This window comes from Triturus cristatus, chromosome 4_1 (genome assembly GCF_964204655.1).
Source record: "Triturus cristatus chromosome 4_1, aTriCri1.1, whole genome shotgun sequence".
Taxonomy (NCBI): domain Eukaryota; kingdom Metazoa; phylum Chordata; class Amphibia; order Caudata; family Salamandridae; genus Triturus; species Triturus cristatus.
This window is the reverse complement of record NC_140585.1, coordinates 1204958727-1204972862: the sequence shown is the minus strand read 5'-3', so window position 1 is coordinate 1204972862 and position 14136 is coordinate 1204958727. Positions and strand designations below refer to the sequence as shown.

The following is a 14136-nucleotide window of genomic DNA, read 5'->3' as shown; positions in this document are numbered from 1 at the left end:
GCCAATGGAGTCAAGTTAGCCTGGCTTATAAAGAGTGAAACCCCGAAATCGGTCCCAGGAAGCTTGTTTCTGGTCGGGGAGGACCTGGCCTGGCAGTTTGGACTGGACTGTTTCCATGGGGAGCACTGATTTGCATATGGCGGGGTTCAAACTGGAATGGCATGGGGAGCAACCAAAAAAACCCGATGGAATCTGATGAAGACATCTAGTCACCGATTCCTTACCTTTGAACTTCCAGGCGTCGAGCTGGATCCGGAAGATTTTTATTAGCAGTACCCCTGCGTGCCTGTAGATGGCATCGTGTTTGTCGTCGTTGTGACGTCCGCGTCGGCAATATAACCGCCAATCCTGCGCGCTGACGTCCGTTAATTTCTTTCCGCCCCAGCCAGCGCAGATCAGTGGAAGAGAATTCAACCCCCTTTATCGATGACTTTTGGTGTGCTAGGGATGTGTGGCAAGAAGACCTCTGGATTCAAGCCGTGCACGCCTGTCACGGCGCCATGTCGGTCACGGACCCTCACTTGGTGTGTCTCTGGTGCCTGGGGCGCGACCACGACACAGTCGAGCTCCGATTGCCAGGCCATGGCGCCAAAAGCATTGAGGGAGCGGTCCCTAAAGCTGATCGTGGCCCGGCAGCCGGCACCTCGGAGGTCGCCCAGATGATTCCGGTCCAAGTCTCGGTCGAGAGGAAGATCGGAGCACTACTCCAGAGGATCAAAGTCTTCCTCTTCCAAGTTGTCAGGTAAGAGGCAACACAAAAAGCACAAGAAGTCGAAGCATGCTTCGGCTTCACCACGTTCGTCGTGTGACAAGACAAAGGAGCCTTGGCGCTCGACGTCCTGCTTCGCGGAGCGGGTGCCTGGGTTGGCTTCACATTTCCCCCCCCCTTTCTGGGGCCAGGAGCGACTTCGCCCAACTTAGAGTTCTATGATGCCATGTGCGCCATATTTGGTTGGCCCGACCCTGTTGATGTGTCTTCGAGCCCTGCAGGCTCGGATGATGGAGTCCACGTCGCTTCTGCACCTTCTGCTCTGACACCACAGCCTCCTACAGGACCCGGGTCTGGACCGGGGTCTGGACCGTCACTGGTCGCCCCTCCACAGCAACCTTCTCCGGTGCCGCATATGCCGCTGAGGTCCCCAGCGCCCTTCCTAATCCTCATTCCAGATGACACAGAGCCGGTGAGGCATCCACAGACGCCGAGACCATCTCCGTTGGAGCCGTACATGCCGTTTAACCAGACCTATTCTGAAGAGTTTTTAATGGATGAGGAGGATAGGGAGGGAGAGCAGGACCCCTTAGACTTCTGCTCTCCCGCCCGCCCCATCCTTGCTGCTTCTTTTCTCCTCCCGCCCGTCCCATCCTTGCTGCTGCTTTTCCCCTCTCGTCCGCCCCATCCTTGCTGCTGCTTTTCCCTTCCCGTCCGCCCCATCCTTGCTGCTTTTTCCCCCTCCCGCCTGCCCCATCCTTGCTGCTTTTTCCCCCTCCCGCCTGCCCCATCCTTGCTGCTTCTTTTCCCCTCCTGCCCGCCCCATCCTTGCTGCTTCTTTTTCCTTCCCGCCCGCCCCATCCTTGCTGCTTCTTTTCCCCTCCCGCCTGCCCCATCCTTGTTGCTTCTTTTCCCCTCACGCCCGCCCCATCCTTGCTGCTTCTCGCCCGCCCCATCCCTGTTGCTTCTTTTCCCCTCCCGCCCGCCCCATCCCTGTTGCTTCTTTTCCCCTCCCGCCCGCCCCATCCCTGTTGCTTCTTTTCCCCTCCCGCCCGCCCCATCCCTGTTGCTTCTTTTCCCCTCCCGCCCGCCCCATCCCTGTTGCTTCTTTTCCCCTCCCGCCCGCCCCATCCCTGTTGCTTCTTTTCCCCTCCCGCCCGCCCCATCCCTGTTGCTTCTTTTCCCCTCCCGCCCGCCCCATCCCTGTTGCTTCTTTTCCCCTCCCGCCCGCCCCATCCCTGTTGCTTCTTTTCCCCTCCCGCCCGCCCCATCCCTGTTGCTTCTTTTCCCCTCCCGCCCGCCCCATCCCTGTTGCTTCTTTTCCCCTCCCGCCCGCCCCATCCCTGTTGCTTCTTTTCCCCGCCCGCCCCATCCCTGTTGCTTCTTTTCCCCGCCCGCCCGCCCCATCCCTGTGGCTTCTTTTCCCCGCCCGCCCGCCCCATCCCTGTGGCTTCTTTTCCCCGCCCGCCCGCCCCATCCCTGTGGCTTCTTTTCCCCTCCCGCCCGCCCCATCCCTGTGGCTTCTTTTTCCCTCCCGCCCGCCCCATCCCTGTGGCTTCTTTTCCCCTCCCGCCCGCCCCATCCCTGTGGCTTCTTTTCCCCTCCCGCCCGCCCCATCCCTGTGGCTTCTTTTCCCCTCCCGCCCGCCCCATCCCTGTGGCTTCTTTTCCCCTCCCGCCCGCCCCATCCCTGTGGCTTCTTTTCCCCTCCCGCCCGCCCCATCCCTGTGGCTTCTTTTCCCCTCCCGCCCGCCCCATCCCTGTGGCTTCTTTTCCCCTCCCGCCCGCCCCATCCCCGTGGCTTCTTTTCCCCTCCCGCCCGCCCCATCCCCGTGGCTTCTTTTCCCCTCCCGCCCGCCCCATCCCTGTGGCTTCTTTTCCCCTCCCGCCCGCCCCATCCCTGTGGCTTCTTTTCCCCTCCCGCCCGCCCCATCCCTGTGGCTTCTTTTCCCCTCCCGCCCGCCCCATCCCTGTGGCTTCTTTTCCCCTCCCGCCCGCCCCATCCCTGTGGCTTCTTTTCCCCTCCCGCCCGCCCCATCCCTGTGGCTTCTTTTCCCCTCCCGCCCGCCCCATCCCTGTGGCTTCTTTTCCCCTCCCGCCCGCCCCATCCCTGTGGCTTCTTTTCCCCGCCCGCCCGCCCCATCCCTGTGGCTTCTTTTCCCCGCCCGCCCGCCCCATCCCTGTGGCTTCTTTTCCCCTCCCGCCCGCCCCATCCCTGTGGCTTCTTTTCCCCTCCCGCCCGCCCCATCCCTGTGGCTTCTTTTCCCCTCCCGCCCGCCCCATCCCTGTGGCTTCTTTTCCCCTCCCGCCCGCCCCATCCCTGTGGCTTCTTTTCCCCTCCCGCCCGCCCCATCCCTGTGGCTTCTTTTCCCCTCCCGCCCGCCCCATCCCTGTGGCTTCTTTTCCCCTCCCGCCCGCCCCATCCCTGTGGCTTCTTTTCCCCTCCCGCCCGCCCCATCCTTGTTGCTGCTTTACCCCTCCCACCCGCCCCATCCTTGTTGCTGCTTTACCCCTCCCACCCGCCCCATCCTTGTTGCTGCTTTACCCCTCCCACCCGCCCCATCCTTGTTGCTGCTTTACACCTCCCACACAGTCAGTGAAACATGTGCCACAAATGTAATTTTACAGTCCATGACACTGTGGCTTACTCCGGCAGAGAGATTTGTAATGCAGAGGTATTTTCTGCCTTCAGGAATGGGTGGAGTTACTTAATTTGCTTCTAAACCAGCTGGTAAGAAAAACTACCAACTCTTCTGTCATTCTTGATGCCTAGACATGTAAGCAACAATCCAGCAAATTGCATAGCTTCTGTATGTGCATTGTGTACTCAGTGAATGCTCGTTGTGTGGTATTCTTTTTTCACTGGATGCACAGCATGGGCCCGTCCTTTTCGTGCTGCATGGGATTCGTTGATGTTCTGTTACTGAATGATACCCCCTATTTCCAGGTGCACACATGCAATTTTACCCAGGTTTGAGCTGGCCGTAGCATACCAGGCAATAACGGTGGTGTACGTGCTTCACACCTGGAGTCTAAAAGTGAGTTTGGTTCAAACTGGAGTTTGAGCCCGACTTGGACTCTACTCAGAATTAGGGATTGGCGTTTTAAAACGGATTATGCCTCATCCAAATGTTAGACTTGTTTCTCGAACTACACAAGTAGATTGCAGCAAAGAAGGCTGTTTCACAATAGCTGTTTCTTCTTTCCCCTCCCGAGTCCGATAGCATTAATGCAGCTAGGATGTGGCCTAACTGCCACAGCTACTGACCTTGGAGCTGGAGAACCAGGATAGAGTCTCGGTGCCGGATCAACATCCTGTGCTATTGGGTAAATCAATGCCAAAATATTGTCCTTTTATCCATCATTCTGGGTATTCTAAAGGTACCCACAATTTGAGGATTTCCCCAGAGGGCACAGAAAATAGCCTAAATATAGGTATGTTTTTAGTATGGGAAAAATGGGGGTAAAAGTGCTGTACAAGAAAGCGTATGTTTTCCCCCCTAAAAATGTCATCCGCGAAATGATTGCTGTGTTAGGATCATCATCTTCCAAGCTTTCAGGAACAAGCAGAATTGTTTAAAAAAGATATTTTTTTAACCGTTGTTTCATGGTCCTAAACGGTAGTTCATTTTTCCTAATGTTTGTGCTTCAACCCTACTTCCTAGGGTCTACACACATGCCAGTGAACAAATAACACTACCTCCAAGTTATTGCATGAACCAGTGCGGTAGTAGTCAACCTATTTGGTGATACTGAATACTCAAAGTACTTCTAAGGGCAGATCCCTTTCAGGACGTAATCCCTCACTCACCAATGGTGACATGCTTCATCATAGGGACTCTCCTCCCAAAGGAAAACCCTAGGTTCGAGGCATATGAGCTACAGATTACACACTTTTGCATTGATCGCCATCTGGTGTTGGGCCCGGATGTTTGCAGTTGGTTTTTCCTCTTGGAAAGTCTTTGGAAGTCACGAGGTCGGTGACTCCTCCTTTGGATCGTATTGCGCATGGGCTTCGGCTCCACCCTCAGATTGTCTTTTTCCGCCATCGGGCTCGGATGTAATCTTAGCGCTCCGGTTCCGAACATTTCCAGTTCGACGATTGAAGTGGAATCCTCACCTCACGTCGCGGTATTGTTTTGATCGCGATCTCCTCAATCAACACACCTTCTCATCGACAAATCTTTGGTTCCAGTCGTCGACGGCGGCGGCCTTCGGGCCTACCCAAGCTCCGGTCCCGGCTGATGGAAAGAACTCCATTCAAGAAGTGCCCTCGATGTGGGTCCAAATTCCCCCACACCGATCTTCATGAGGTGTGCAACCTCTGCCTCTCCCCTGAACACGAGGCTCGAGACTGTCCGGCCTGTAAGTCTTTCAGATCGAAAAAGACTATTCGGGACCGAAGAGCCAGACGAAACATGGCACACTCCTCGACCTCCGTTCCAGTCGATATCTTCGGAGACGACATCGAAGATCCGGGACAGCAACGCACCGAAGAGGACCTCGTCAGTGCTTCCGAGGCTGACTACTCAGATGTGGAGGACATCACTCCGGCGCAGAGGGTCGTGAGTAATATACCCCCCCACACACCCGCGCCGACACCCAAAAAGGCTTCGGTCACGCCTTCGCCTCCGGGCCTAGGCAAGACCAGAGACACTGCTTCACACACCCCACCTTCGGGGTCGGTGAAGAAGCCAAATAAGCCTTCCGGCGGCTCGGGCTCGAGCCAGCCTACCAGCGGTGCCGAGAAACACACTTCGGCACCGAAAAAGAAACCGGCCTCTACCTCGACACCGAGCTCCGCACCGAAGTCCTCGGGGTCGAAACCCAGCGCTTCCGTACCGACGCTATCTTCGGTACCAACCAAACCCCATAAGCCCCTCGGCACCGACACGTCCAAGCCGAAGCCCACCTCGGCGCCGACCAAGCAATCGGAGGTTCCCAAGCCCAGTGCTAAGCAAACTGGCACAGACAAGCCTAAAAAGTCATCGGCCCCGAAGACTTCGGCGCCAACGGACCAAACACTGTCACAGGAACTATTTACACCGGATCCCTTACAAAAAACTCTCACCAGGGATCCGAAAACTGGACATTTGGCACTCTCTTCCAAAAAGAGACATTTGGACAAACCGGCTCCGCCTCCACCTCCAAAGAGGAAGGACTCTGCTACCTCCCCTTTCAGAATACCTTCCCCACCTCCTCCACCTCCTCCACCCTCTCCACCTCCGCCTTCTCCACCCCCACCTCATCGCTCTCCGATCCCGTCTCCAGACGATGATGATCAGGGGGACCCATATCACGATACAGGGGATGTGCCCCAAGACCCTACCCCTACAGGATCCCCAGACCCATGGGACGACTACAATAACCCAGATATTCCCGACGTCCCACAAGATGACCTTTACCCTTCCAGGCCATCTCCACCGGAAGACTCGTTAGGTTTCCACCACCTACTTCAAAGGGCGGCACATTATCACAGGGTAGAGTTACACACTGACCCAGTGGAGGGGGATTTCCTCCTCGACACATTTGATACCACACATAGGTCTACCTCCATACTATCTATGCTCAAGGGGGTGGTAAAACTTGCGCCAGTCAGGGCCAGGGTCATTAACCTACGCATAGAGAAAGTACAAAGCTGCCCCCACAGATCCTGCCTATATCAAAGGGCCAAGGCAGTACAAAAGGGGGTGGTGATGGACGGAGCATCAGAACCAATCAAACACTCACAGCCAGTCAACAGATCTGGGTTTGATCCATCACCATTCTTTAGCCCACTCTGCCACCCCAGTTCAGACATGGCCATATGCAAATCAGTCTGATCCTGTGCCTCATGGGAACAGTCCAGCCCGAACTGCCAAGCCATGCCTTCCCTGGACCGGAAACAAGCTTCCTAGGACCGGTTTCTGGCATTTCAGCCGTCTTCAGCCAGGCTTGTTTGAATCCAGTGGCAAAGTGAGCAAGGGACTCACGTCTGAGCATACCCTGCCAACTTATGGCGAACAAAGCGGTACAAAAGGGGGTGGTGATGGACGGAGCATCAGAACCAATCAAACACTCACAGCCAGTCAACAGATCTGGGTTTGATCCATCACCATTCTTTAGCCCACTCTGCCACCCCAGTTCAGACATGGCCATATGCAAAACAGTCTGACCCTGTGCCTCATGGGAACAGTCCAGCCCGAACTGCCAAGCCATGCCTTCCCTGGACCGGAAACAAGCTTCAGGCAGTTCGGGCTGGACTGTTCCCATGAGGCACAGGGTCAGACTGATTTGCATATGGCCATGTCTGAACTGGGGTGGCAGAGTGGGCTAAAGAACGGTGATGGATCAAACCCAGATCTGTTGACTGGGTGTGAGTGTTTGATTGGTTCTGATGCTCCGTCCATCACCACCCCCTTTTGTACCGCTTTGTTCGCCATAAGTTGGCAGTGTATGCTCCGACGTGAGTCCCTTGCTCACTTTGACCCTGGATTCAAGCAAGCCTGGCTGAAGACGGCTGAAATGCCAGAAACCGGTCCTAGGAAGCTTGTTTCCGGTCCAGGGATGGCATGGCTTGGCAGTTCGGGCTGGACTGTTCCCATGAGGCACAGGGTCAGACTGATTTGCATATGGCCATGTCTGAACTGGGGTGGCAGAGTGGGCTAAAGAACGGTGATGGATCAAACCCAGATCTGTTGACTGGGTGTGAGTGTTTGATTGGGTCTGATGCTCCGTCCATCACCACCCCCTTTTGTACCGCTATATCAAAGGGCCAGCGCCACTAGATTCCCTAGTGGTTTCCACTGCACGAAAAAGGTCAAATTCCCAGGCGTCCGGCGAAGCACCACCACCTGACAAAGAGTCAAAGCTACTGGACGCGTCAGGAAAGCGCACTGCGTCACAGGCAGCCAATATATGGCGTATCGCCAACACCCAACCGCTATTGGCCAGATACGATAGGGCACGTTATGATGAATTAGAAACCATAATGCACCACGTCCCTGAAAGATACAAAACTAGGGCCAATGAATTAATTCAAGAGGGTAAGACAATAACTAACACCTCTATACGCTGTGCCTTAGATGCAGCTGACACAGCCTCCAGGGCCATTAATACTAGCGTCCTCCTCCGTCGCCATGCTTGGCTAAGAATATCAGGTTTCAAACCAGAGGTACAAGCCTCCATCCTGAATCATCGCTTTGACCAAGAACACCTATTCGGCCCAAAGGTAGATGAGGCCCTCGAAAAAATGAAGGACACTGATACGGCGAAGTCCATGGGAGCCCTGCAGTCACACCCTCCTAGGCGCTCCTTTTGCCGCTCTTCCTTTCGGAGTACATCTAGAGGCTACTCCTCAGATAGCGCTTCCACTTACTACAAATCCCCCACTCAGTCCACCTTCACAAGGGTTATCAAAGATGCGGCTATAGGGGAAATAATAAAGGCAGAGGCAAAACAAATACCGCCCGCTCTGCCACACCGCCTACCCAATGACTTCCCCCCCGCTCCCTCCAGACCATCCCACTCCGGTCGGGGCAGACTTCAAAATTTCCTTCATGTCTGGGAGACCATCACCTCAGACAAGTGGGTGACCCAAATTATTCGGTCAGGATACTGCCTGGAATTAACATCTACCCCCCCAAACATTCCACCCAGGCAACGCCCAATGTCACAAGAACATTCCACATTACTAAAACAGGAGGTAATCTCCCTCCTACAAAAACATGCAATAGAACAAGTTCCCGTCAATCAGCAAAATTTAGGGGTCTACTCCCTATATTTTCTAATACCAAAAAGGGACGAGACTCTACGACCTATTCTAGATCTCCGGCCCCTAAACACATACATACATTCAGACCATTTTCACATGGTAACGCTTCAGCAGGTGCTTCCGCTCCTCTCCCAGAACGACTTCCTCACCACACTGGACTTGAAAGACGCATACTTCCACATTCCAGTACACCATGCTCACAGAAAGTACCTCGGATTTGTAGTGGACGGGCAACACTACCAGTTCAATGTGCTTCCATTCGGAGTCACAACAGCACCACGGGTATTCACCAAGTGCCTAGCGGTAGTGGCGGCACACCTCAGAAGACAGCACATTCACGTCTTCCCATACTTGGACGACTGGCTCATAAAAGCCACGTCCTACAACCAATGTGTACACCACACCGCCACTACAATCCAACTACTTCACCAATTAGGCTTCACGGTGAACCACCAAAAGTCCCAACTAACACCATCCCACATAAAACAATACCTCGGTGCCACCATAGACACCTCAAAAGCAATAGCCTACCCCAATCCGGCCAGGATTGCAAGCATTCAGGCTTTGCGACAAAGGTTCATACTTCAACACTCCCTTCCAGCAAGAGTGTTTATGCAACTGATAGGGATGATGGCCTCTTGCATTTTCATAGTGCCCCACGCAAGACTCCAGATGCGTCCACTCCAAGAGTGCTTAGCGCGCCAATGGAACCAGGCCCAGGGGCAACTGACAGATCTGGTGTTGGTAGACTGTCGCACCCATCGCTCTCTGCAGTGGTGGAACACCACAAACCTTTCCAAAGGTCGAAAGTTCCTGGACCCGGTTCCACAAATAATACTAACAGACGCATCGCTCTCCGGCTGGGGAGCTCATCTATTACACCTCACAGTGCAGGGCACATGGACGCCGCAACAAAAGTTACTCCATATCAACCATCTGGAGTTACTAGCAATCTCTCTAGCCCAAAAATCTTTTCAGGCACAGATTTCAGGCAAGGCAGTCCACATTCGCACAGACAACATGACGGCCATGGATTACATTAAAAAACAAGGTGGCACACACTCTCCACAGCTCTCTCATCTAGCACAGAGCATATGGAGATGGGCAATTCCACACAAAATCTTTCTCCTAGCCCAACATGTCCCAGGAGTCCAAAACACCATGGCAGATCTGCTCAGCAGACAGACGCAACAGATCCACGAGTGGGAACTTCACCCGCAGGTTCTTCACCCGTTCTTTCAAACGTGGGGGCATCCACAAATAGACCTATTCGCCACCCATGAAAACAAAAAATGCCCAAACTTTGCCGCCGGATACCCACACCCATTGTCCAAAGGAAATGCGATATGGATGAACTGGTCAGGCAAATTTGCGTACGCTTTTCCACCTCTCCCACTAATTCCATTAGTGGTGCGAAAGCTACAACAGCATTCCCTCACGCTGATCCTAGTAGCTCCAACATGGGCCAGACAACCGTGGTACACCACGCTGCTGGAACTCTCGGTAGTACCACACCAAAAGTTACACCTCTCACCATGCCTCCTGACCCAGAACCATGGAGAGATCAGGCACCCGGACCCAGCTCAGCTCAACCTTGCGATCTGGCTCCTGAAATCCTAGAATTCGGATACCTAAACCTTCCCCCTGACTGTATGAACGTCATCAGAGAAGCTAGACGCCCTACCACTAAAGCCTGCTACGCTGCCAAGTGGAAAAGATTTGTTGTTTATTGCCATAACAACACAATCAATCCTCTAGACGTGTCTATACAACACATCATATGCTACTTACTCCACCTACAAAGGTGTAATCTAGCATATACCTCTATCCGGCTACACCTCGCAGCAATTGCAGCTTACCTACAAAACAGGCAGCACCTATCACTTTTCAGGGTACCTGCCATTAAAGCCTTCATGGAAGGCCTAAAAAGAATAATTCCCCCCAGAGTACCACCCTCACCTGTGTGGAACTTAAATATCGTTCGCACAAGGCTAATGGGGCCGTCCTTCAAACCTTTGCATAAATGCGAACTGCAATTTCTCACATGGAAAACAGCTTTCCTTGTAGCCATCACTTCCCTTAGAAGGGTCAGTGAGATACAAGCACTTACCATACAAGAACCTTTTCTTTAAATGCACCAGAACAAGGTTGTTCTCTGTACCAACCCAAAATTCCTACCTTAAGTCATTTCCCCTTTTCACCTAAACCAATCTGTAGAATTACCGGTATTTTTCTCGCAACCTCAGACTGTTGCAGAAAGGGCTCTACACACGCTAGATGTCAAACGAGCCTTACTTTACTATATCCAAAGAACACAACCTTTCAGAAAGACCAAACAACTGTTTGTTTCTTTCTCTCCACCACACAAGGGCAGCCCCATCTCAAAATCAGGGATAGCTAGGTGGATTGTAAAATGCATCCAGATTTTCTACCACAAAGCAAAACAAACGCTATCCGTTCCCCCTAAAGCCCATTCTACACGAAAGATAGGGGCTTCTATGGCTTTTCTAGGAAACATCCCATTAGATGATATCTGAAAAACAGCTACATGGTCAACACCGCACACTTTCACTAAACACTACTGTGTAGATGTGCAAACCAAGCAACAAGCTAGTGTGGGCCAGGCTGTACTAAAAACACTATTTCAAACCACTGCAACGGATACCGGTGGTCGCCGCTAAGGTTGGGAACTGCTATATAGTCTATGCAAAAGTGTTTAATCTGCAGCTCATATGCCTCGAACGGAATATGCTACTTACCAGTATGCATCTGTTCTTGGCATGTAGAGCTGCAGATCTACACACGCCCACCCGCCTCCCCGGCTACCTGTATCTGTTCCAGTCTATCTTATTTAGATACAACACACATGGGTTTCTTCACTGGTTCGAGGCATGTGGGCTGCTGAATTCATATCTGTGCATAGATCGCCGCCTAGTGTTGGGTCCGGATGTTTGCACGTTGTTGTCCTGGAAGAGTCTTCGAAGTATCCTTGGATAGGTGACTCCTCCCCTGGACTACAGTGCGCATGGGCATCCTCTCCATCCTCAGATTGTTTTTTTCCGCCATTGGGTTCGGATGTGCTATCTTAGCTCAAGTTAGGAAAATATTTTGTCGAGGCCAAAAGGCCTTTAGTTCGCGTCGGTACTGTTTATCGATCGGTTTTCGATACAACCTTGTTAGTTTACTAACTTTCAGCACAGACTTTTTTCGCATTTACCTGTTCATCGACTACTTCGACGATGGAATCGAGGACGCCATTCAAGAGGTGTCCGGTATGCAATGCGAAGTACCCACACATCGACGTCCATCCGGTGTGCAACAAATGCCTTTCGCCAGACCACGACGAATCGACATGCATGGCCTGTGCCCGGTTCCGTTCAAAAAAGACTCTACGGAATCGACGAGCGGCGAGACTCGAGGCGCAGCACGCGGCACCGGCCCCAGCAGACATCTTCAACGAGGCCGAAGACGTCGAAGAATTGGAAGTCTTACCCTCCAGTCCCGGATCCGTGTTCGGAAACGGATCGGACGAAGTCGACGAATCACTCTTCCACAGAGGTGAAGACGACACCGAGGTAGGAGACGACGAGGAGGCCTTAGGGGCCGAAGAGAGTAGCTCCAATGATGAACAAGGCCTACCTGTTCAGACCGAAGAAGGCCCAGTTCCACGGCCTATGGCTCCGGTCGAGGGATCGCCTTCGGGCCTTACCCGAGACCCATCCCGCAGTTCTTCGGCCCCGCCCTCGGGCCCGGCCTCGGACATCCAGCGGCAGCCATTACCGCTTAAACCAGCTGGTTTCCCTTCCATAAAACCGAAACCGAAAGCTGCTCCGGTTCCAACGAAACCGAAAGTGGCGCTGGTCGGATCGAGGCCTTCCACGCCTTCGACGCCAGCGCGACGCGTCGACACCGACCGCACCAAGAGAGACTTCGGTGCCGAACTTGAAGCGGGCGACGTCGGAGTCGATAAACGGAAAAAGGCCTTCGGCGCCGACAAACCTACTCGGCTCCCGGCACCGACGCCACTGACACCGAGGGCTGCGCCGCCTGCTGCGTCTCGCATCGCTCCCTCGACGACACCAAAGCCTCACGCATTGAAGATGTCGACGGTCATCTCCGCACCTCGACTCGATGAACCACCGGCGCCGAAAAAGTCCACGGCCGCCTCTACGAACCTGGTCGGTGCCAAAGCCTCAAAGACGCTCCAAGGACGACCTGGTGCGACACAAAGCAGCAAAACCAAGGCTGCCCTCCAGGACCCGTCGGGTTCCGGTCCGATCGAAGCTCCGGCAGCCTCTTCGGTGCCAGCCAACATTACCTTTGGCTTGCCTCCGTCAACAATCCCGAAAATGTTCCAACTCAGGACACGGGTCACCCAGACTACGATTACACCTGCTGAGACGTCTCCGTCACGTGTCATCGACGCCAACACTGGCAGGATGATTCTCCACGAGCGAAGGATAACTTCGGAACCACCGTTGGACCCTTTCAGGATCCCACTGAAAAGGAAGCTGCCTGTAGAATCAGAACCTCTCCTTTATGAACCTTTCCACTCATCCTACCAGGATCCACAACTATTCTCCCCCACACGTTCCGACACGGATGCGTTGGAGGATTACATGGATGACCAAGTCCCCTACCATGGAGACACAGACCCTGATGACCAGCAGGACCCTGATCACACTTGGGGCGACCCGGTAGACCCAGGTGCACCTCTCGATGCACAGGACCCACAACTCTATGGGGCAAAAACATCTCCCACAGAGGATACTGCAGCCTTCAACGCTCTTATTGAACGGGCTGCCAATAACCATGGGGTGCAGCTTCACTCTGACACCGTCGAAGATGACTTTCTTATGGACACTTTCGCATCCTCAGAACGGCATGTAAAGACTCTGCCCATGTTGAAAGGAGTCCTCAAACCAGCCAAGGACATTTTCAAGGAACCCACCAGGGCACGAGTGATAAACCCCAGGATTGATAAGAAATACCGATCAGCACCTGGGGACCCTACTTACATCAGAGGACAATTACCACTAGACTCCATTGTCGTAGCGAATGCTCGCAAGAGGGCACACTCGCAACCGACAGGTGACGCTCCTCCCCCGGACAAAGAGTCCAAGGTGTTAGAGACCTCTGGCAAGAGAGTTGCCGCCCAAGCAGCCAACATATGGCGCATAGCCAACACTCAAGCGCTCCTTGCTCGCTATGATAGTGCGCACTATGACACACTCGAGCAAATATTCCAACATCTCCCTGACCAGTTCAAGGAAGGCGCAGAAATGCTCATCAGAGAAGGACAGCTACTCACGAATGCTTCCATCAAGTGTGCACTAGATGCTGCAGACACGGCTGCCAGGGCCATAAACACAAGCGTCATGCTGCGACGACATGCCTGGTTACGAATCTCAGGATTCAAGCCTGAGGTACAAAACAATATACTCAACCAGCCTGTCAACCCCGACTATCTATTCGGGCCAGAGGTTGACACCACCCTTGAAAAGATAAAAAAGGACACGGACACTGCAAAGTCCATGGGCGCTCTCCAAACTCAGTCCTTTCGGAGCGGCTCCTTTCGTCGCCCCGGAAACAAGGGAGCAGGTAGAGGACAGGGGTCACAACAAACGTATAACAAAGGCAATACACAGACCACCTACGATAAAAACACCCGGGGT

The 14136-nt window shown here is 53.7% G+C and overlaps 1 protein-coding gene across 1 annotated transcript in view; it reads left to right on the top strand.

Annotated features, from left to right (window-relative positions):
- Window positions 1-14136, top strand: part of CERS5 (ceramide synthase 5) — a 539422-nt gene that overhangs the window by 253034 nt on the left and 272252 nt on the right. The window lies entirely within an intron of this gene.